This window comes from Ambystoma mexicanum, chromosome 1q (genome assembly GCF_040938575.1).
Source record: "Ambystoma mexicanum isolate Mex_15411 chromosome 1q, UKY_AmexF1_1, whole genome shotgun sequence".
In the NCBI taxonomy this organism is placed as follows: Eukaryota; Metazoa; Chordata; class Amphibia; order Caudata; family Ambystomatidae; genus Ambystoma; species Ambystoma mexicanum.
The window spans coordinates 1234376823-1234399355 of record NC_090922.1 but is presented as its reverse complement, the minus strand read 5'-3'; positions in this window follow the sequence as shown (position 1 = coordinate 1234399355).

Below are 22533 nucleotides of genomic sequence, written 5' to 3'. Positions count from 1 at the left end.
CAAAGCAAAAGAAGGCAAAGGAAGGAATCACTGATGGAGACCCAGTTAGGAAGATCAGATCATGTGAAAGTTACAAGAATATCGCACACCTGTGGAACCACCAACACATTAATCAAGACTGTCTATGCCTTTCGCTCCCTAACCTGTGACCCTCGGCATCCCCTCTTGCTATCCATGTAATTGAGTCCATATTATTGCACCCTGTCACTGTATCCTCTTGTTGTACAGTGCTCCGTTGCTTCACAGGTAGTTTTTGGTTATATAACACCCATCGTGTACACATGCAAACATATATCTCACCCAAAATTGTAACCATCTTAAGATGTCCTTTTTATCTTGGGCAGTATCGTTTTACTGGAGTGGGAACCCCTTAGCTGCTGGAAAACAATATTATCTAACAACAGCAGGTGCTATATGCTAGCAATACCGCTGAGATGACTGCCTGTGGATCAGTAATTTACCACTGCAAGCATTTCTTACATAATGAGAAGGTGTCCGAGCAAGGTTGAAAGTAAGGTGTCATCATGTTTTTCTGGTATTCCATGGTAATATCTCCAGAACAAATGCCCTGAAAAGTGGGTAAGTGTATAAGAAAAATACCTGACTCAACATCTGAACATATACAAGAGGCTGGTGGGTAACGTATGGAGGCACAAACTCCACTGTCTACTTTAAAAGGTTGTTTAGCGTGATAGGGGATCATATGGCAATATTGCATCCTATCACAAACGACCTAATGTCATTAGCAGGGCCTGGTAAGGAATGATGCCGGGTAATCACTTTCTGCAGGCCTGGGCATTGTAGGCTCAGTATTTAGAATAACTCTGTTTATCTGTGCAAACTTTCCTTAGCCTGTTACAACTCCAAATGCCTCCAGTGTTCTGCATGGGTGTTTGGAAGTACAAGACACACAAAGGCTCCCCTTCTGCACCGCCCACAAAGGACTTCACATCTTTACTGTTCAGCACAGCTGCCCAAAACAGACAACACTGCTGCTTTTGTCCAGTGGTTCAGAACGAGTGGGAGTGAATACCATTAACCCTTGAAACAGAATTATCCTATTCTTTTGATTTAACTGCAGGCCCGAATCTGCGGCGGCCATGTTTGGATCATATCCGGCGTGAACTCAAAGGACGCGGGAATAATGGCGATCATTCAGATCATAATTAGCCTGGTACTTGCAATAGCGGGATGTAAAGTAGCAGGAAAAACACTAAAAATGTTGTTTTTTGGGCCATGACAAAGAGCTTTTTAAATGGGTTGGGGCATTTTTTGCGTCTGACTCATGTCTGGAGGTCTCCGCGATCGGCCCTAATCCTTTAACTTTTGTGCTTCATGCATCTTTCTCACACAATGACATGCTAATAGCTTCTGGGACCCTCAAGCACTGCACCACATATTGTGTTCTATTGTGTCACGATACACAGGGCACTTCTTCGGCTGTACGCCTTGCTCCACAGTCTTTCCAAGTTAATTCTGGGGTAATTACACTTGATCCTGTGGCGACTCATTGTAATACTCTCACTCCTAACATTTGCCGCATACGGTTTCAGTGTCCAAGACTTGAGAATATACGTTTGAATTGCCATTGGTTGGAGGGTTTTAAAGTGTGTTACGCTCCAAATGAGTCATGCTGCATAGGAAAAGATATGTTAAACAGACACAGAATATATAGATGTATATACATGTATCCATTCAGGGTTCTTAACTAGATCTTGGAGTGATTTCTTTCTTGATGCCGGCCTTGCTAATGTAGTTTACAGAAAAGGCGCATTATAAATGTCATATCATATCATATCAATATGCTGTCCCTCCCAACAGCTTTCTCTTATGGCAACATTGTATGGGCCTGATTCATGGAAGTGTTTTATAATGGCGCAATCCCATAGGAAAATGTTCCATGAATCAGGCCCTATATGTGCAGAATACGCATTTGATAGTTCAGGGGAGTCTGGAGAAATTGTGGAGTTTGCAGAATTGGTGAAATTCCGCTGCAAACAATTCCATGAAACAACCTGCCCAGCCCTACTCTACATGCAAGAACTTTCCTAAGGCGGATCAGACGGGGGATGGGGGGGAGCTGGGGGAACCCTTGGAATGTTTAAGTTTGTTCATTATCAATGAAAAGCACCCCATTTCTTTGGTAGCGATTCACTGCTCCGAACTGTGGTACAAATGTGCACAGCCGAGGCGTTGCTGGGGCACGGTCCGGGGTAGGGGGGTTTATGAGGGGGCTATAGACCCGGCTCTTTTGGTTGTAGCACCGGATAGAAGCTCAGGGGCTACAACCAAAAGGCTAGATAGCTCAGAGTCGCAGCAGTCCCGACATTAGCGTAGCCCTGGATCTTTTCCAGACCTAGCAACACCCCTGGTCCACCGTCATGCGGCTTGACACCACGTGGTTCACAGTGTCTGGTCTTCGTTGCTGTGGTTACTCTGAGGATTGTGTATCACATACACTTTCCATACATAAGAAACGGTCTCAGACGGTCGATGATCTGCTCCGGAGGCTCATTGCATAATGTAATCCATGTCTTTTTGGGGAGGAGAGGTGAGTGTTTTTTTTTTCTGCCTTGCTATGGCTTCACGTTGTGAGTGAGCATATTTGAAAAGTGGTACCATATACAGAAGATCCTGGCCTCCCAGATGTATTGTTCTGATTCTGTACTGAATAGGCACCGTTGCGGGTCCTGTTTCTTGAATGGATGAATGGTGCTGTTGCAAGGATGGTTTTGTGCAGAAGTACTCCGAGAATCTGTCTTCAAATACTTGGGGCTTTGTGCTGTAGGACCCTGGATTACTTGGAGATAAAGAGTGTGTTGCTTAGTGTCACTTCTAAGTGTCACATCTGTATTGGGGAACGGTAAAAGTAGCTTAGCATTTGCTGTGGGACAATCCATTACACCAATGGGTTGTGGACTCTTATTAACACGTTGGATCACTTCCTCGACTACACTAATGTCGCTCAAAATAAAAAATACTTTGCCGTCTACCTAGATGAGCCAATCCACTAGCGATCTCCTGCATCTGTCTACAAGAATGACCATGAACTCTAACTGCATGTGTCACTTATATACCCGGCCACCGATAGACCCGCAGGTCAAACTCCGCTAAGCGAGCAACAAGGAACATTCAACCAATGGTTGGTTCAACTGATAGGCAAACGTGTGTGTGATTCTGTGTTTATCCAAATGAAACTTTGTAGCACATTCCATTGTACACCTGATAATTGAATATGATTTTTTCTTAAAGTTACATACATTTTCCCCGACTGGCAGTGATTGTCATGGCTGCCAAAGCAAAAGCAGAACAATACAAACGGCATAAGGTCTTTGATCCCTATGTGTATCATTCTTTGTTTTTATTGGGGGCTAGCCCTGATCATGCTGAGGCCCAGACCCGCCTCTGGAAACAAGTAGCAAGACAGACCAATGACCCCCAACGGGGAGAAAAGCTCCACAGCCTTTTTAGCATCACCTCCCAATCCTTAAGGGTTCAATTTATTGTACGGTGTGTTGTGAAAAATAAAATAAGTAACGAGATCCACGTGCATTACAGCACTGTGACCACAGACATATTTGACTAATATAAAGTTCTGTGGTCATTCCTATGTTCCCAAAATGCGTAGAAATAAGCCTAGAATTTGCATTGGTGCTATTGGCCCCTTGACTTTTCTCATAGGGTTATTTTGAAATAATATGATAGGAGTGCAGAAGACTGTGCATCTTGGGTTGATGGCTACGGTTCATCCATGTTTTATAATGTGATGTGCTCAGTAAAACAAGTGAAAGGTACCTATAGTACTCCACTATATACTGGAAGGGGTCATTAGAAAAATTAAAATAGCAACATTTTAAAAAGAGCAACTTTTCAATGTTAGTATATTTAAATAATGTCACTGTCTTTATAGTTTTTTTTGCACTATATAATAGCACTGCCTTCACCCCTTTTCACAATATCTGTGTTTATTATCTGGTCGTGCTGTTGTCAGCAATGGCTGGGGTGGCTCTAACAAACACAATCCTGATAATAAAACCCCACCTACAGAGACACAGGGTGGGGCAGGGAGTGATGGAGAGAGAGATTGTGGGGAGAAAAAGGGGAAAGCGAAAGCGAAGGAGAGAGCTAGATCGGTATATGATACATCTTGTGCTGATACAAGGAAGCTTTACAACAACATTGTGTTTGACCAGTTCAAATACACTTGCACTACCTGATTGTGTAGAAGGCATTTTGTATCAGTCAAGCCCTCATTTTTAAATTTGGCAGATTTGTGGGCCTGGTTTTTACCATATAGTAATTACTGTTTCGCCAAGCATTTATCTGGAAAATCCACCCCATTATAGGTAAAAAAGCCAGTCAGGCGGTAAAGTGTGCAGATTTCCTGAAAACCATCATGCAATATTTTGCAACTTTTTAAACTCCAGTTCCACCCTCAGTTTGAAGATGGAAATATATTCAGTGCAGTAGCGAATTACACTTCTACTTTACCATTTTTAGTAATGCACAAAGGGGTCTTTATTGGACCTTGTGTGCACCTCATTGCACCTCATTGTAAAGGGAGTGAGAAGGTGTAGGTGAGATATGCCCCTGTGTACTGAGGGACCCCTGAATATTTGTTCTTCTTCTCTGAAGTGAAGAATTAGTCTAATGCTTCATTTCACTACAGAAAAAAATCCTTAATAACTCCTTGGGATTTGCACAACTCCCCCCCCCCCTTGGGTGATAGTAAACATGTGACGACTCACTCCATAATCAGTCAGTCTTTAGCGTATTTGGTATTCCAACAAATACTGCATGCAATAAGTATTACCTTACCCATAATCAGGGGGTGGGGTGGTGAAAACAGGCAGTATTTTCAAGTAGCGCCTGCTTTTACAATAACCTGCATTACCAGAGCATTACCCACGACTTTGCACAATACACCTTTTAAGCACATATTGTATTTATTCTGATAGATTTTGTACAAAACTTGTAAATGCTCCACTCTGTATATTTCCTTATTGTGATGTAACCCCACCTGCAACTTTGAAAATTGTAAATGTCCCTTTTCTGTTTACTTACTTATTTTGATGTACCCTTCACTGTAACCTTTGAAATGTATTTGTAAAGGGCTCAGATGCACTAGGGCCCGGTGCGCTCTATAAATAAATAAATAAACAATACAACCTTCAACCTCAAATTGCCTGGCACTGGAGCTAGAATACCATGCACTGCATCAATAAATTATTATTATTATTATTATTTATCAATGTATATAATCTTGCCCCAGTTGAGAATGCACCCAAAAAATCCACAACAAAGATCTTAGTTGGTAAGACTTGGGATATCGTTTCTAAATGGGTACTGAGATTGCACATTAGATTGGTACCAGATCAAAATAATAAATATCCGGGATCTGTGATGAAATGTGATTATCCCAGACTTGGAAAACAAATCACTGCACAGCGGTTTCACCCTTGACCTCTCAAAAGCCAGCGTGACAATGCCTGTGCTTCATCGTGGATTTGAAAACAGTGTTCTGGCTTTGCTCACAATGAACTCAGCACGTGAGATGATTGCCTGACAAGGCAGCCCATTTGGTAAGACTTCTTGCTATGGAAAAAGAAGAGGAGCCCGCGGTAAAAAGCAGGCATTGTTAACTTAAATCGGCATAGACGACGATGCGGGAGTTGGGGTATGAGCTCTACGATTTTACTTTCCTTTAGAGAATTAAAGCTCCATAACTTCCTTGTAATACGCCCCGGACAAAGCATATATTCACTTGTTTACAAAGGGCAATTGCCTAGCCTGAAGCTCTGTCCCAGCAAGTCAATTCCTAAGCCTTTAAATCAGACTTTCTCAGTAGAAGTCAGACTAAGCTCATCCAAAACCCACAAGACCCCAAAGACAAGTGTGAACCAAGACTGATGCAGAATGCAAACCCATAACTACGGTTTTGGTTGCTACTTATGTTGCAGTAGTTACAACAGTTGCTACTTTTCCCCATAAATCATAAGGACTGAGTGGATATTTTATATAATCTATTAGCCATCTACAACCCCTGGAACAATTGAGAGCGTCTTTATTGAAGGATGATACAGGATTGTTCCAAAGGTGAAGGGGTGTGCTCTTTGGTGACAGATGTAGTTATCATCACCAGCCATGGCTGTGGGGCACAATTCTTTGTGATCGTTAAAGAGAAAGCATCCACAGGGCTTGGAGTTGGCCTTGTGGGTCTTACTGTGGAGTCTGCATCTTCCTTGGTTACTAGCAGGAGAAGTAATCAGTTGCACCGCGTGAATTGTTTCACTGGATTTCAGGGTGCTACTCGGCATCTTTCTTGGTTAATAATAATAACAATAATTTGGCACTTATATAGCGCTACGAACCCTCAGGTATCTGAGCGCTGCTTATTATTACCCACGGTGTGTGGTGCTCATTTATCGCCCTCGGAAGGATGAAAGGCTGAGTTTGGCCTTGCCGGGATTTGAACCTGCTGCACGAGTGTCAAAGCGAGCGCTCTACTCACTGTGCCACTTGACCGGTTATTTGGCAGACAAGGAATCAGTGGCATTTTGGGAACTATTTCACTGGGGGTGTGGGTCCGACTATGGAGTTTGCATCTTCCTTGGTTACTAGGAGGATGTGGAATCAATGGCGCCTCGTGAATTGTTTCACTGAGTTTGTGGCTCCTACTATTGAGTCTGCACTTCCTTGTTTATTAGGAGGACAAAGAATCAGTGGCACCACGAGAATTGTTTCACTGGGTTTGTCGTTCCCACTATGGAGGCTGCAGCTTTATTGGTGACTACAAAAATGAAGAATCAATGGCGCCTCGCGAATTATTTCACGGGGTTTGTGACTCCTACTATGGAGACTGCATATTCCTTGGTTGCTAGGAGGATGAGAAATCAGTGGCGCCTCGTGAATTGTTTCACTTGGTTTGTGGCTCCTACTATGGGGTATTAATATTCCTTGCTTGGTTAATAGGTGGACAAGGAATCAATGGCATCTCAGGAGTTGTTTCACTGGGGTTGTGGCTCCTACTAGGGAATCTGCATCTTTCTTGGTTTCTAGGAGGACGAGGAATCAGTGGAGCCTTGTGAATTCTTTCACTGGGTTTGTGGTTCCTACTAAGGAGTCTGCATATTCCTTGGTTACTAGGAGGACGAGGAATCAGTGGTGCCTCATGAATTTGTTCACTGGGTTTGTGGCTCCTACTATGGAGTCAGCACTTCCTTGGTTATTAGGAGGATGAGGAATCCGTGGCTTCTCTGGAATTGTTTCACTGGGTTTATGGTTCCTACTATAGAGTCTGCATATTCCTTGGTTACTAGGAGGACGAGGAATCCGTTATTCCTCATGAATTTGTTCACTGGGTTTGTGGCTCCTACTATGGGGTATTCATATTCCTTGGTTACTAGGAGGACAAGGAATCAGTGGCGCCTAGTGAATTATTTCACCGGCTTTGTTGCTCCTACTATGGAGTCTGCATATTCCTTGGTTACTAGGAGGACGAAGAATCAGTGGCACCTCTTGAATTATTTCACTGGGTTTGTGGCTACTACTATGAATTCTGCATGTTCCAAGGTTACTCGGAGGATGAGGAATTATTGGTGCCTCGTGAATTGTTTCACTGAAGGGGCAGAAATATATCTGACTAATGAGCCCAAGCAAGCCCAAGTGAGCTGCTAAACCATTGACTAGTTTAGAGCTAAACATCAACTGTGCCAGTAATCAGGATTAGAAGGGGCTAATGGACTTGACAGGCCAATCTTTTGAGCAAATTCTAAGTGCTGTATCATTTTCCAAAGCAGATGTACTGGACATATAATTTTCCGGTTTGTTATTTCATTTGTGCTTCATTAACATACCAATGTACAGGTCTGTGTACATGGGCCAAACTGCGGGTTTTCATTAACACAGTAGGACCATTGTATATACTTAGCCAACAGCTCCTTCTTGCGGTGACAACAGGCGAAGCTACTGCATCGGGCAAACATACAGGGACGAACATACATCTGGCTTTTTATTACATTGTTAGTTCAGATATAGGTGGGGGGTCAATAAAAGCAGTCAATTTGAATCCGAGGCTTGCGGGAATGTGTATACTGAAAATGATTATCTTGATTTTCTCAGCATTAGCACATAGGCAATTGTCAAGCAACCAACCCTGCACAACGTAGAGGAATGTAGTCACTGTAGGGCTGTTGGGACTACAGATTTAAGGCACTTTGAGAATCATCAGTATAGAGTTGGAAATTGGGGAAAAGATGATTCAGTAAGAACTGCAAATAGTTTCATAAACACATTAAACAGACAGTGGGCAAGTGTGGACCCCTGGGCTACCCTTCTATCCTGAGAGAAACAGGGGAAGTTAAAAATGTAAAGTCTCCAAGTCGGACTTGTACTGACCTCCCGTTAAATGATGATCACCATTTTAATGTTGTCCCATTTATTCCCATCAATGTCTGGAGTCTGTTCAGTAAATACAAATGGGATCTAGCATATTGTATGCTGATTCTAGGTCCAGCAAGAATAGTATTGCAGGCTTGTTTGTGTCCAGTAATTTGGGAATATTTACTCTAAATCCTGATTGTCTTTGTTCCATAAGCAGTGTCTTTCACTGTAGTTGGATAGTTGCTTGCTAATAATCTTTTATATAATTTTCACCACAAATGAGATATCTGATATTTGGCGATAAATCGTGGATTGCAATGCGCCTAGTTAAGTTTTCAAGTACTGTTCTAAGGGTGATTTAAATTTAGGTCACTGGGATTTAGCCTGATGAATTGAAAAGAGCGGTAATGATAGGCACATGGGTCGTTATTGTCTCCTAAATGAGGAATGCTGGTATGGAGAGCATAGGTTGCCTAAGGCAGAGGTCTGCAGGCTGTAGCTCTTCAGATATTGTGTACCACAACTCCCATGACCCCTGACCATTTAATCTGCTCACTGTGGCTGATGGGAGTTGTAGTCCAAAACATTTGGCAAGCAAAGATTGTAGAAGCTTTGTGACAAATTGACTTCTGCCCTTACAAAGGAACAAGGGTGTTATCTGCCTTTACAAAGGAACAAAGAGAGGCAATCCCCCAATGCAACAGTCTTGTCAGTGAACACACTTGGACCTTGTCTGGAAGGAATACACATCATTCTTCCACAGCTGAACCTGGCCCACAGGGCTGACACATGTGCAAAATCATAACCCGGAGAGATGCTGGGCACCATACCCTAACTTAGGTATGGCCACCATATATGCCAGCAGGTGAGGATCTCCAGGGTTATGCCGTTTTTGGAACAGGGGTGCACGTTTTAAATGCAGCCCCAGCGCTGTAGAAACTTGGATGTCACTGCAGCTCTTAAAAGGGTACTTGTGACCCCTGAACTTGTTCTGTACCGAGGGTGGAGCAGGTGGTTTGAATCAGGATACTGATGTAGCAGGGCACAAGTACATACTATGCTTTTGACATGGGTCCTATGACAGGTGATTCTGATTAGCAGATTTCCCTTACAGAGATGGAAGTACCCGCATCATTTTATTACTTAATACAAATCAATAAGGCCAGGGCTTTCCCACCCTTGCAAGATAGCAATGCATTGCATGCCTGCCCTAAGGCGTTCAGTGATCTCAAAGTTGCTATGATATCACCTGGGGGCATAGATGGTAGTTCTAAAAGTGATATAGATCTGGGACATTCCTGCAAGGTGGCGCCGAGGACCTGCACTGAGACTGTTTTGTTATATGGAGATTATTGTTTTGTTAAATGTGGTGGCTAAGTTACCCATCAGATTTGATTAGCACGATTCGGACTGATCTAATCAGGGGAGTTCATCAACAACACTTTTTTCGATTAAAACCATACGGACACGTAATTCAACAGACATAAAATACGGAGATGACACACCTCAATCCTGGCTGAAACCTGATATTTCAACGTTAAATAATAATAATAAAAAAATAATACCACAATCCACGAGACCATGTGACAGGTGGACAATAGAACTTCTTTAACAATATTGTTTGGAGATGCATTCTCTCCTCCCCATGCCCCGCTCAGGTATCTCGAAACTGCGAAGATAATGTCAGCAGTGTTAGCCAATTCACATATTTCCTCGGCATGATGTGAAGTGGAGACCCCACACCCTTATCTTGAGATAGGGTCTTAAAGTCTTCTTGCGGATATATGCATACGCAGGACACTGGAAGCGAAAATGCTGCACGGTTTCGGTAACCCTGGGGCCCAAAGGGCAGCAACCAACCTCGTTTTATTCCATCTTGCCTTAACTGTGGCAATCGGCAGGGTACCCAGGTGAGACTTAGAACCTGATTGATGGAATTTTTTTGCACAGTTCAAACTGACTTTGCACTGCTGAAAAGTGACTTTGCACGGCCGACAAAAAACCCTGATTCATGGAACTGTGCAAAGTGTATTCCTACAGTGCAAAGTGAGTGCAAAGTCATTTTGTACTGCAACAATTAGTTTTCACTGACTTTGCACTGCAGAAATACACTTTGCACAGGTCAATGAATCAGGGTTTGTGTCAGCAGTGCAAAGTCACTTTTCAGCAGTGCAAGAAATTCCATGAATCAGGCCCGTAAGGAATACATCTCACTGTGTAAGATTGATTACAAGGCGCGGGTATTCTTCCAACAAGCTACTTTGTTTAATTAGCAAGTAAGCATAACCAGTTGTTAAATCCATGCACTCGTCTATGCATTTCCTACTACTGTATTCTATCCAATACTTACCGCCTACTTATCTTGGTAATGCCTTAGGTATCAACCCAATAATTCTCAAATTCAGCATTTCCATCAGGCTTTACAATGTTTAAGCCATGGGTTCGATAAAGCATTTAAATATTTTAGAATATCTATTAATACTGTTGTATTCATAAAGTGGAAATCATTTGGCCACCTATGTACCCAGAATAGTAGAGGCGTGAGAGCCACCTGATCACTTATAGACCGCCAATCACAGCTGTAATGGGACATTCAGGGTGTTTTTGGGAAGACACAGCAAGCTTTTTAGGAAGTTCTTCTCCGTCAATGGCGTTGGATGTATTTTGCAATGCCCCCACAGCTCGGCACCTTATATCGCAGATGCAATTGCCTGTACACTTCCAACGCAGGAATTAAGATATTGTCAACAAGTGATTTTGAGAAGTATAAAATACCATTGCACTTTCTCCTAAATGAAGCAATAGCTTTGTCGATATGTCCGATCCATTTACAATCCCCTCCGAGATTCTGATCCCAGGGCTGGTACGTCGGAAGTATCTGTAAATCTTTGGGCACCCCATCGATGGACAGATTGAAGAGGGTGGGGCCTAGGTAGAACGCTCTTGCCCCTTTCTCTACGTTAAAGGAGTTTGTACATTCCCCACCAAGGCCCCAATTAACTTGGACTGTGGAATTATGGTAGAGATTCACAATTGCTTTAAGCAGGAGCAGAGGAACCTTCCTTTCAGTCTGGGTGCCACCGTTCGCTCGTCGGTATGCTGTCAAATGCAGCCTTCAGGTCCATAAAGGCCCTATATATTTGACCACTTTTAAGAATGACAAATGTATACAGGATCAGGAGTAATCTGAACACTTGATCTATTGTGCTCACCCCTTTGCGAAAGCCAGCTTGAAGGTGGCTCAACGCACCAGAATCCTCAATCCACTGTTCTAATTTAATTTGCAAGGTTTTACCAAAGATTCTGCTGCTCGTGTCTAATAGTGAAATTGGTCAACAGTTTCCAGGGCAGCCAGGGTCTCCCTTGTTATAAATGGGAATAATCTCTGCGTTTGGCCAACTGATTGGCATTTTGCCGTTCTTAAGGATCACATTGAATAACAGCAAATTATAAGGGGCCCAAACAACGGGAGCTCTGTTCTTTGAAGGCTTTGTAATAACTCTGCTTCTTTGTGCTGTGCTAAACTAATGTGATTCAGAAGAACATTTTCTTTTTTTGTAGTATTTTGCAGGTGTGCTTGTCATATCACATGCTTGGATTCCGATTTTCATCTTCTATGGTCCATTTTTCTCACCTTTCGCTTGATGAATTTAGCTCATTTTTGAAACATTTATTTGATCTTTGCATCTGTGTTGTAAGTGTTTGGGGAAATTGGTCAGGCCCACACTTTCAGAGTTCACATGATTTACTGATAAAGGGTGCATTGGTGCTTTTTCTGGCCATATTTCAGATGGTTTTGAAATACTTCATGATCAAAGGTATCCTGTAAATTGTCAGCATTCACTATTTCTTGTGTAGGATAAGTTTTGAGTATTTTCCCTCTGCTCCACCGTTGGGACTTGTGATTATAGCATATGCAATCCACTCACTGAGCATGAGGTCATTTGCTCACAAGAGAAAGAGGATTTGAGTTTGGAATTTAAAGTGGTACATTAAGGAAAAATATGATGTCCAAGGCATGACCATTTCTGGGATTGGCCTCCCATACCAATTGGTGAAACCGAAAGGTATTCATTGAGGTTGTGAAGTTCTCGCATACTTTCCATCCTTGAAATTTAGCAAGATTCTGATATCAACTGCAATGGGTATTTTCCCAGAAATAGCCTTTTTAAGAATTCTGACCATTCTCCTTAAAATTGGTATTATTACTTGGTCAGTGGTGGAAATGAAAAAAAATGGGTGGGGCATCCCACAAGGGTGGGGGTGGAGTTTGGGGGGGAGGTGCCCGAGGAGGCAGGGTTTAGGGGAGCTGAGCTGGCTGTTGACCTGCGATCAAAGGAAATGTCCAAAATAATAGTTTTATTTCTTTCATGCTGCTTCTTTTCCAAACTATATATCATTTCCACTTTAAACCATATGGCACTGGTGATGAGTTACTTCACTATGCGGATAATAGTTTTGACCAGTGTTGCTGAGTAAATATTCTTCAAAATGCACAATTTGCATCCCATTTTATTTAAAAAAAAACTCCCCCTTCAGTACTATTCAAACAGGGTGATTTCTGTTTGCCATAAGCAACGTTTTCTTTTACTTGAACCACACCCGTCACAGCTCCTGCAGCTCCCCTCTGAAAGCAGTTGGGTGGCTGCATTGTTTGTGATAGTTTTAATGTTAACAGGGGTATTTATTTATTCATGCAATGTTTGTCGCATACCTGTATATTTATTTATTTATGCAATGTTTGTCGGATCTGACAAACATTGCATAAATAGATAAATAATCTGGGTCCATGTATCCGACAAACATTGCATAAATAAATAAATAAACCGGGTTGTGGCTGAGGACTTTAACTTCCTTTGGTGACCCTTTGCATGGGGTCCCCAGAGGAAGTTACAGTTTGCTCAGGGGCGCTTTCTTACTTTATTTATTTGTATTCCCCCTGCCCCCCCAGCATTGACTCGGGCCGGATCACGAGATCCTGCCCAATCGCCAGTGCTGGACTTGGCATAGGTTACACCACTGCACATGTGGCAGAGTATTTTGAATCTCAGAGACATCAGCATGAGGTTTTTTAATATGTTTCTGTGTGACTGGCTGGCAGGAAAGACATTTAATATTTGTCTGGGCAGTGTAGAGTGCTCCCTCAGCATGTCCATTCAATTTGTTATTTGCGTGGATATGGTTCCTGATTCACAGAAGTGTGTCTAGCAATGTGATAGAGTGGGATATCATAAAGAGGACCATGAACTAAGTACAAAACATTAATTCACTGGTTAGAGCTTTCACAACAATGGATACTTTATATGAGGGCACTCATAATCAATGGTGGTCCATCTGATGACATGGGATCTATGCAACATACAATTCTAAAACATGAATGTTACTATCTACAGACGGTTGGGGTTATTTTGTTGGTATTATGAGATGTGTTAAAGTGGGAGTGTTTTAAGAAGGTGGTGATGCTACTTGAGGGCAGATTCAAAAGCTGGGAGCTTGCCAGTGATCTTGATTTCAGGTACTGGGCCTTCCAGGGGCAGGGCGCAAGAAGTATTAAAGAGCAGAAGTGAGGGGTAGCACAGGGTCAGTGGGGGACAGAGAGCTTGTGCAACGAATTAGAGTAAAGAGTGACCAAAATGTATTTCTCTTGATGTCATGTTATAGTATGTTGATTTATACTGTGCACCGCTACACTCCAAGGGCAGTCCCGAGGTGCTCACGTTGTTCTGTAAGAGAAGAGAGAGGGGTGTGATAGGATAGGATGAGTTCAGAACCAGGAGGAACTGGTGTCTGTGAGCGTTGTCTTGCATGTGGGAAATTGTCCGAGAGGCTCCGCATGTTGTAACCGTACGGGTAGGATGGTAGGATTTTGTGCCTCAGATACGTGCTTTGTGTTGGGTGTGTTTGTCATATGGTATTAGGATGGGTTTTGGAGTCATGCACTCTGTTTAGTTGTATCCATAAGGAGTCCAGAGTGGTGGATGACTATGAGGTATTTGATTGTGTTGCATTGGTGTGCATTTGTGTAGTTCGACGGATCTATGGGCTATGTGAGAATGTGTTGGGTGTGAACATTAGTTCTCATTGTGTCTATGTGTAGTTTTGCTAGCCCCTAGTCATGTATAGTGGCGTTGGTTATGTTGGAAGAACAGGAAAGGGGGGAAATTGGTTAGCCGATTGGTTAGTTGACAATGCCTCTGACGTGTGTCTTTGGTTGCCGCTAGATGGTAGTTCCAACATTCTTGGTTGTGGTCCATCGGACAATTCTGCCTCCTCCCAAAGCATGGAGGCTCTCTTCCCCTACGGGGTTGGGTGCAGAGGGTTGGTTGTACCTAGTGTATTCCTGGGTACTCGGCGGGCATTTGGGATTGGCCTATTGTGCGGTTGGCTGCTGAATGGGTGTACTGCTGGAATTGAGGCAGCAGTGCTCGACTGGTCGGCATTAGTTATGTGGGTGGGCAAATGTTGGTTGATGCTTAGATTTAATGCTTTACTTGTCTGGGCTCTCCTGGGTGCATACTTGATAGTCATGTATTTGATCCAAGGTTGTTTGTGAACAAACTGTAATTATGATGAATGTTTCTTAGAAATAGTATAACCAATAATGCATCTAGTAGTTCAGGCTAGTCTATGAGGATTCTCACTGGAATCTGTGTGCTACAGAAAATAACTTGTTCTGAATGCATATGGATAACTCATACATTCGGATTATTTGAGGAAGATTCTGTGAGCAGGTCGAAATAATGTAGGATTGTGTCAATTCTTTTTGCATGCTTATATTGGTGTGACTGTGAATTAAAGATTTAAAAACACTCCCCGAAACTGGCGGTGTTCTCATGGCATGGAATCCACTCCTGTGCTAGAGACCCAGGGCCCGGTTTTGTTGGTGGCGTGGAGATGGCATTACAGCCACAATCTATGTATGTGAGCGATTTTGAAGAAAGATAGAATGTTCGTAAATGTAGAACCATCATTTCCGGAATTGGCAATAAAGTGAACGTTACCACATCTTTCCATCTCTGGGACACAAACGCGCATGCGTAGTTTCCGACTTCGCAGTTATTATTAATTCTGGAATTGTTCAGCAGGGGTCGAAGTGTAAGAAAGGAACGAGTAGAACTATGCTGCTGTTGGCCTGCCTCCGCTCCCCACAAACCCATCACTGCGCCCCTTCCAAGTGCAATCCAAACCCCCAAACAGGCCTGCTGTTTAAAGGAACATACAATGCAGTGTACTGAAGTGCAAGTTTCTACTTCTTTTTACACTTTTATTTTAAAATTAAGCCATTCCAAAGAATAGAAAGAGTAAAGCTTAATTTAAAAATGTAGAGGAGCGCCGCTCCCAACCGCGCCCACCCACTTTGGCCACTTAGATTAAGTGCTTTTGAAGGCATTTACGGACATTTCTGAAGAGTTTATTTTGAAGGTGTTCTTCTCCGCCATTGGTGGTGTTATAAGTGAGGAAAGTGCAGTAGATGTGTACAGACAATGGAGATTTTGCATTGTGAGGGATGGATAAAAAAAGCGCAAAATGACAAACTAAGCAGAAGACTTATACTCTCCACATGTTCATGAGTTTCAGCAAAAGGGTGCGATACATTTTGTGAATCCAGTGTGTCCTGATGCTCAGCAAGAGGTACGCAGACATTGGGCCTCATTACAAATTGGGCGGTGCGGGTAAAATATGTCAGTATTACTGTATACTGCTGCATTACCGCACTGCCCAACTATGATTTGTGTGGAACGTTGGGGATCCACCTCCAGCTGTGAGTTGGAGGTACATCTGCCAACTTTCCACCCAATTTTGGCTTAATTACCACCGGCAAAATTACTGCTGTGATAATTTTGCCAAAATGTCCCTTAGAGTCCTATGGACTCAAAAGGAATCACGACTGCCATCGCCACTTGTAATCCAGCAGTAATGCTGCGGGACCAAGTGGCAGTAACAGTAATTACGTTTACATTGAGGTTCATTGTTCTTACAAGGAAAGGTTCTGTAGAGCTTTCATCCTTGATTTACATGTCTGATGAGCATGCGCTGAGGCATGCACATTTGGCTAGGGAAGCACTATGCCAATTTTAGATCGGAGCAAGGAAGAGTATGTGTGTGCATGTATGTGCCTACTTATAACGCGCTGATAGCCTGCAGGCATCCCACAGCATCACTTGTACTGCCGCAGCCCCACTAATGATGTTGCTTGTAGTGCTGCACATCAGTGCCTTCGGAACAGTAGGAATTGCAACTAGTATTTCTGAATGTGCATTCTGGTACTCTGTTAGCGGTGCAAAGTGCAAATTTGAAAAGATGAATACCATTCACAGGTTTTCCTAAAATCGCTGCAGAGGAGCAGATCATGGTTATAAGTTATTTCTATGCTGTGCTTTTAGCCCCTAACTTGTTGGAGCAGTTAACGAAACACATGGTAAACCTGTGCCCATAAGGAACTGGGAGCAGATCTTTTGCAACCAAAAAATGCAATACTCAATCAGTGTGCAAATGACATTAATGGCACAGCTGATAGTCAACCAGGTCATTGCATATTGTCCATGATTAATCTGTGGGGGGGTGGAGGGAGGGTTCATCCAATGAAGAAGCAGTCTTCCAGATGTCATGGCCAGATCACCCCAAGAAAGGGCTGTTTGCTTGCAAAGTTGACATTTAAATATATTAGCCAGAGCTGCATTGGCACCTTTTACCACTGTGTGATGCAATTTGTTTGCCTTTGTTTCCAACACGTAAAACTCAACATCTGCCTGGTGCACTGTGTTGCTCTGCCCTTCGGTTACACATGCCCATCCAAGGCTTCCTATCCTTTATGGCATACAAGAGATGTATCAAGACATGCAACAAAAGCCTTTTTGTTTGAATGGAAGAATCCCCACTGCCAGTGGGACTGTTGGATGTTACATACTCGTATGTATTTTGTTCATTACCATAATTAAAAGAAAAGTGCATTGTGGGTACGTAACGTGCCCTAACTTTAAGTATGTGTTCGATGAATGATTACTGCTTGGGAATGAAGTGAGAGTAGTTGTAAAGTCTTATAAATGTGGTGCCATTTGACGAATTTACACAAAAGATTTCAAAAAGATTTTAAATCTAGATATACATGTTTTGTAAAGTTTGGTGGAATTCAGTCAAGAGGGGCAAAATTAGAGGAGGTTCCCAAAATATTGCAGGATTTTGTCAAGGCGGGGGCTAAATTAGAGGGGGGTTCTCAACATTTTTAGATGGCTTATAACTTTGTTGCCATTTGTCAAATGTGGAAAAAAGTTTTCAGAAAGATTATAGACCCAACCTTGAATGTTTGTGCAAAGTCTGAATGGATGTTGTTAAGTGGGGGCTAAGTTATATGACTATTGTATGTACATACATTTTGGACACGTTTGAAAAAATAAAACATGGGCAGATTTCCAGCAAACTCGTTTAAGGAGCATTGGCAAGGACCTTAAAGCATGGTTTTGCAAATGTGCCCGTGTTTTATTTATTGACCAGTGTCATAAGGTAGGTACAAAAAATTGTGATATATCTTTGGTGACTGAGGTATAGCCTGAGGCCATGGGCAGTGGCCAGATTGTCTGGGTCATGGAATAAGGTCATGACCCGGACAATCTGGCTACTCCCCATTACCACGAGGGACGACAAATGGGGTTAAAGTGCCCATGTCCACCTGGGTTCGGCTATGTGGTAAAGTTGTTCGAAAGTGGGATAGATTTGAAAGGGGAAAAACATGTGCTTGTGGTAATATGGTCATAGGGTTCTCTCTTCGCCTTCTGCAGACTGCCATGGAAAGGGAAGAGGGGCTCTGTATGGAGCCCCGCCTTCCCTTTGAATGGTGGCCATCTTGGAAAAGATGGCCACAGGCGTCCCGGTGTAAGAAGAAAAATCCTTTTCTTTTAGCATCCCGGGTTCCCGCTTTGGAAACCCAGGGTACTAATGGCCTTCATCCGCCATTGCAGGGGCTGGAACAGGGGATAACAGTCCAGAGCCTGTGTTACCCACCCTCACTTTGCTTGGGGCAATAACTTGGGCTGCCAGCCCACCATCCCCCGTTCCACTCACTGGAACGGGGGATAAACGCCACATTATTTCCATTTGCAGAACACAAAATGCAAATGGAAATGTTGGAAAATCTTATTGTGTCTATGTACTTTACTGAGAAATGTAAAGTAGATGGAGTCTATAAGATAGTAGTGACCCTTTAGTTATGGTTGAGTTGCTCAACTCACAAAAAGAGCACTGGGTGGCTTATAACTTTGCCCCTCTCCCAGATAAATCCTCACCAAACTTTGCAGAAAAAAGTATATGGCCCCCTCGGAGTGATTTTGCTAAGTTTGGTGTGGTTTCGTCCAGGGTGGTCAAAGTTATAACGGGGTCCCAAAATGGGTGGAAATCCTCATAGACGCAAGCGAAAATAATTCTGTTCGCGCCTACAGCCCAAACCTCTGGACGGTTTTTCACCAAATTTGCTCCAGGAGCCGCGGCTTGGGCCCGAAAACATGCTTTTGGGAATTTGGTGTAAATCCGTCCCATCATTTTCAAAGTTTGGTGGGATTTTGTCAAGAGGGGGAAAAATTAGAGAGGGGTTTGAATATTTTTGACAAATCTGCAGAAAAGTTAGCAGAAAGATTATAGATTATAGACCCAACCTTGACTGTTTGTGCAAAGACAAATGGATTTTGTTAAGATATGACTAAGTTATATGACTATTTTTGTACGTACATTTTGACTCTTTTCAAAAACTAAAACATGGACAGATTTGCAGAAAACCTGTGCAGGAGCATTGGCAATGACTCGAAAGCATGGTTTTTGCAAATGTGTCTATGGTTTTATTTTATAAAGTGTTATAACATAGGTACAAAACATAGTTATATACCTTTGGTGACAGACGTATAGCCTGTGGACGTGGGCCATGATGCGGACAACCTGGCTAATGACCATGACCACGAGGGACCAGCTATGGGGTTAAGGTGGGCATGGCCACCAGGTAACAGCTATGTGGTAACGTTTTTCAAAATCGGATAGGTTTGAATGGGAAAACAAATTCTGCCCGTGGCTACAGCCTGAAGTGCTGGACGGAATTGCAGAAAATATGCACGAGGAGCATCAGCAAGAACCTTAAAGCATGTTTTTTAAAAACTGTCCCGCGTTTTATTTTTATGAAAGTGGCAAAATGTAAGTACACACCACAGTGATATAACTTTGGTGCCTGGGAATGGGCCTCGTCTTTAGCCAGGAGAAATGTGTACTCTGATTTGCGGAAGCCCTAGGTTTGAATGGGAACAAATATTCTGCTTGCGCCTACAGCCTGAAGTGCTGGACTGGAGTACAACAAACCTGTGCGACAAGCATCAGCAAGGACCTGAAAGCATGTTTTTGCAAATCTGTCTTGTGTTTTATTTTTCCAAAGAGTCAGAATGTAAGTACAAAAACTAGTGATATAAATTTGGTACTGGTCCTGGCCCTCGGCAAATGCAAATGTGTACTCTGATTTGCTTATTGGGGAATGCGGCATGGCTGAAGCCCATGCCCCATGGATTTTGTAGAATGGCCATGACTGCAAGCCATGAACACTGGCCATTGGTCACATTGTTAGGGTATAGTGGACACTGAGCTAAAATGCAAGGTATGCGCAGTGAATAATGGGGATGGTTTGGTGGGGCTGGGGTCATGGTCAAGCCTCATGCCGTAGGCAATTCAATGATGACTTGCATCCCCAGCATGCGCTGCTGATAATGACACAAGTAGGCATTGAAAAAAAACATGTTTGTTAAAAGAGGTTTATTGTTCTTTCATATTTGTTAAAAGAGGAATTTTTAATAACCTGTATACAGTGATGTAACATCATGAAACATTTCCACGTATAAAAACCTATTCAATTGATGGAAAACACTTTGTTAAATGGACGTTACTGTTAAGATACACCCCACCCTTGGGACTCCTCCGCCCCAGCAGTTAGCCAGTGACCTCTCACCTTGGCATCCCTTGGCACTTCCCTCCTGGGCTCCCATGAGCACTTGCCCATCCATACTGCCCCTTCTATTTATGTACTTCTCTCACTTCACAATACATATGTGCATTTATAGGAACACCGTGTACAATGTTTTTGTATAGGTAAGGGAAATGCAGATGCAAAAGATTTGTAGAACATTATTAAGTGGCAGTTGGTGTGTAGAAGTTTAATATGTTAAAAGCGTTATATGAAGAGCTTTTGGAAGTGATTGGTGGCTGGATGTGTGACTGTTCGAAAGCAGGCAATGAGGGAGTGTTACAAATATAAAAGTAAAAAGGGTAGAAGGGTTGTCCTGTATGATGGTGTGCACATGCCATCCAGGTGTTTTAATGATGCATGGCCTGGAAAGGGGACTGCAGAGACCGCGGATAGTCATGAAGATCCATGGATTATGGTCCTTATTATATGCTAGAGAAAAGTATTTGGGAAAGAAAATTGTTTCTGTCCTTTTATCTTTTTCTCCATTTGTCCATTATTTCCATTAGCATAATACAAAATGCTAATGGAAATGTTGGAGAATCTTATTGAGTCTAACTACTTTTCGTGAGAAATGTAATGCAGATGGAGTCTATAAGTTAATTTTTTTTGTTCTATTTTTTAATTGTGAAAGGTGGTTCCAAAAAGAACCTTTTTTTTTGGTGTTTTTTAATTTAGTACTGTTTTGGTTTCTTTCTTTTTGTTTTGCAGGAGAGGCCTAGATGTAAGGTTGGAGAGGGATATGAGGGAAGAGGCACCAACCACAGATAAGGATGGGCAGGTGCATAGGGCAAGATGTTGGGCTTGTGTTAAATGTAAGATGGGGGCAGTGTTTTTATGCTCCTTGATTAAGCCTCGAAACTGCTTCCCTTTGTAGAGTGATGTGTTGCAGTATATACAGAGTACTGTTGTCTTGGATAGATGTGGATCAACAGCCTCTTTTATGGCCTGCAAGATAGCTGGTGGGATCCTCTGCCCCACGGGAGTGGCCTGTGTGGTGGCAGTATCACTTGAGGAAGATGAGGTAGAGGAAGACAGCCTACTACTTCTTGAGAAAAGAACAGCCTTTCTGAGAGCTTTTGGGTGGTAGGATTTGGTGGAGCGTTGTATAGAGGTGTTCCCCGAAGGAGTACTGCCCAGGTTGTTGCCGACTGAGTACAATGTTGCACTCATTGCATTTCACCTTTGTAGCCTTAGCCTTTGTTACAACCCCAATGGTGGTACAGAACCGCCACACCCATGATTCTCTTTGGGGGCTGCAGGTAGCCATTTGGTCTACCTCGTCTTATTGATCCTCTTGATTGTGTATCTGCATCATTTCATTGTTTCTGTTGTGGAGGCCCTCCAGGTGGTGGTGGTGGTGTTGGTGTTGCCGGCTCCTGCAGAGGAGGTATGGCAATGGCTGATAACATTTTTAAAGTTAAATAGCAGTTGTGCTAATGTTCTTCCAAGCGTAAGAATAGGTGTAGGAGGTTTGCAAGGGTACATTTGTAGATGGAATCTTCCTATAGCAACTGGAAATGCAGTTTCAAACTGTTTGCAAAGCACTGACCCATTCACAAACACATCATCAAGCTGCATACACGTGTGTGGTCACGTGACACTGTCCAAAAAGTCTGCAATGACATCAGATGTTCGCGAACATAAGCGAACAGTTTATGGTGCAAATAAGTGGCAGAAAGTTCATAGAAGTGTTACAAATGTTGCTATGAAGTAGGGAAGGGCATAGATTTTACTTGACACTTTCTAGATTAGCTGAAAATGCTGATATGTTGGGGTTAAGTATGAATATTCAGAAGTTGTAGCACATTAGGGTGCACTGGTAAAAATGAAATTCAGTGTAAAATCTTTGACAAAGGGCCATTATGGCTACAAGTAAAACTGAAACCCCCCATAAATTCACCAGTTATGATAAGCGAAGCACTAACACCCAGGACATCAAAGATGACATCACAAATGTCATTGATTACATCACTGATGAAAGCACATATGCAATTAATTTTGCTGAAAAGTCCTTACAAGGGGTTGTGTTTATAATGTTGGTAACAAGATTTCAAGTGTGATCGGGAGATCTTTCATGAACTACTTAATGCATTTAAAAAATGTACTCATCTAAACAAAACATTATATTGGTGTGTTATTGTTAATACAGGAACGTAATCATA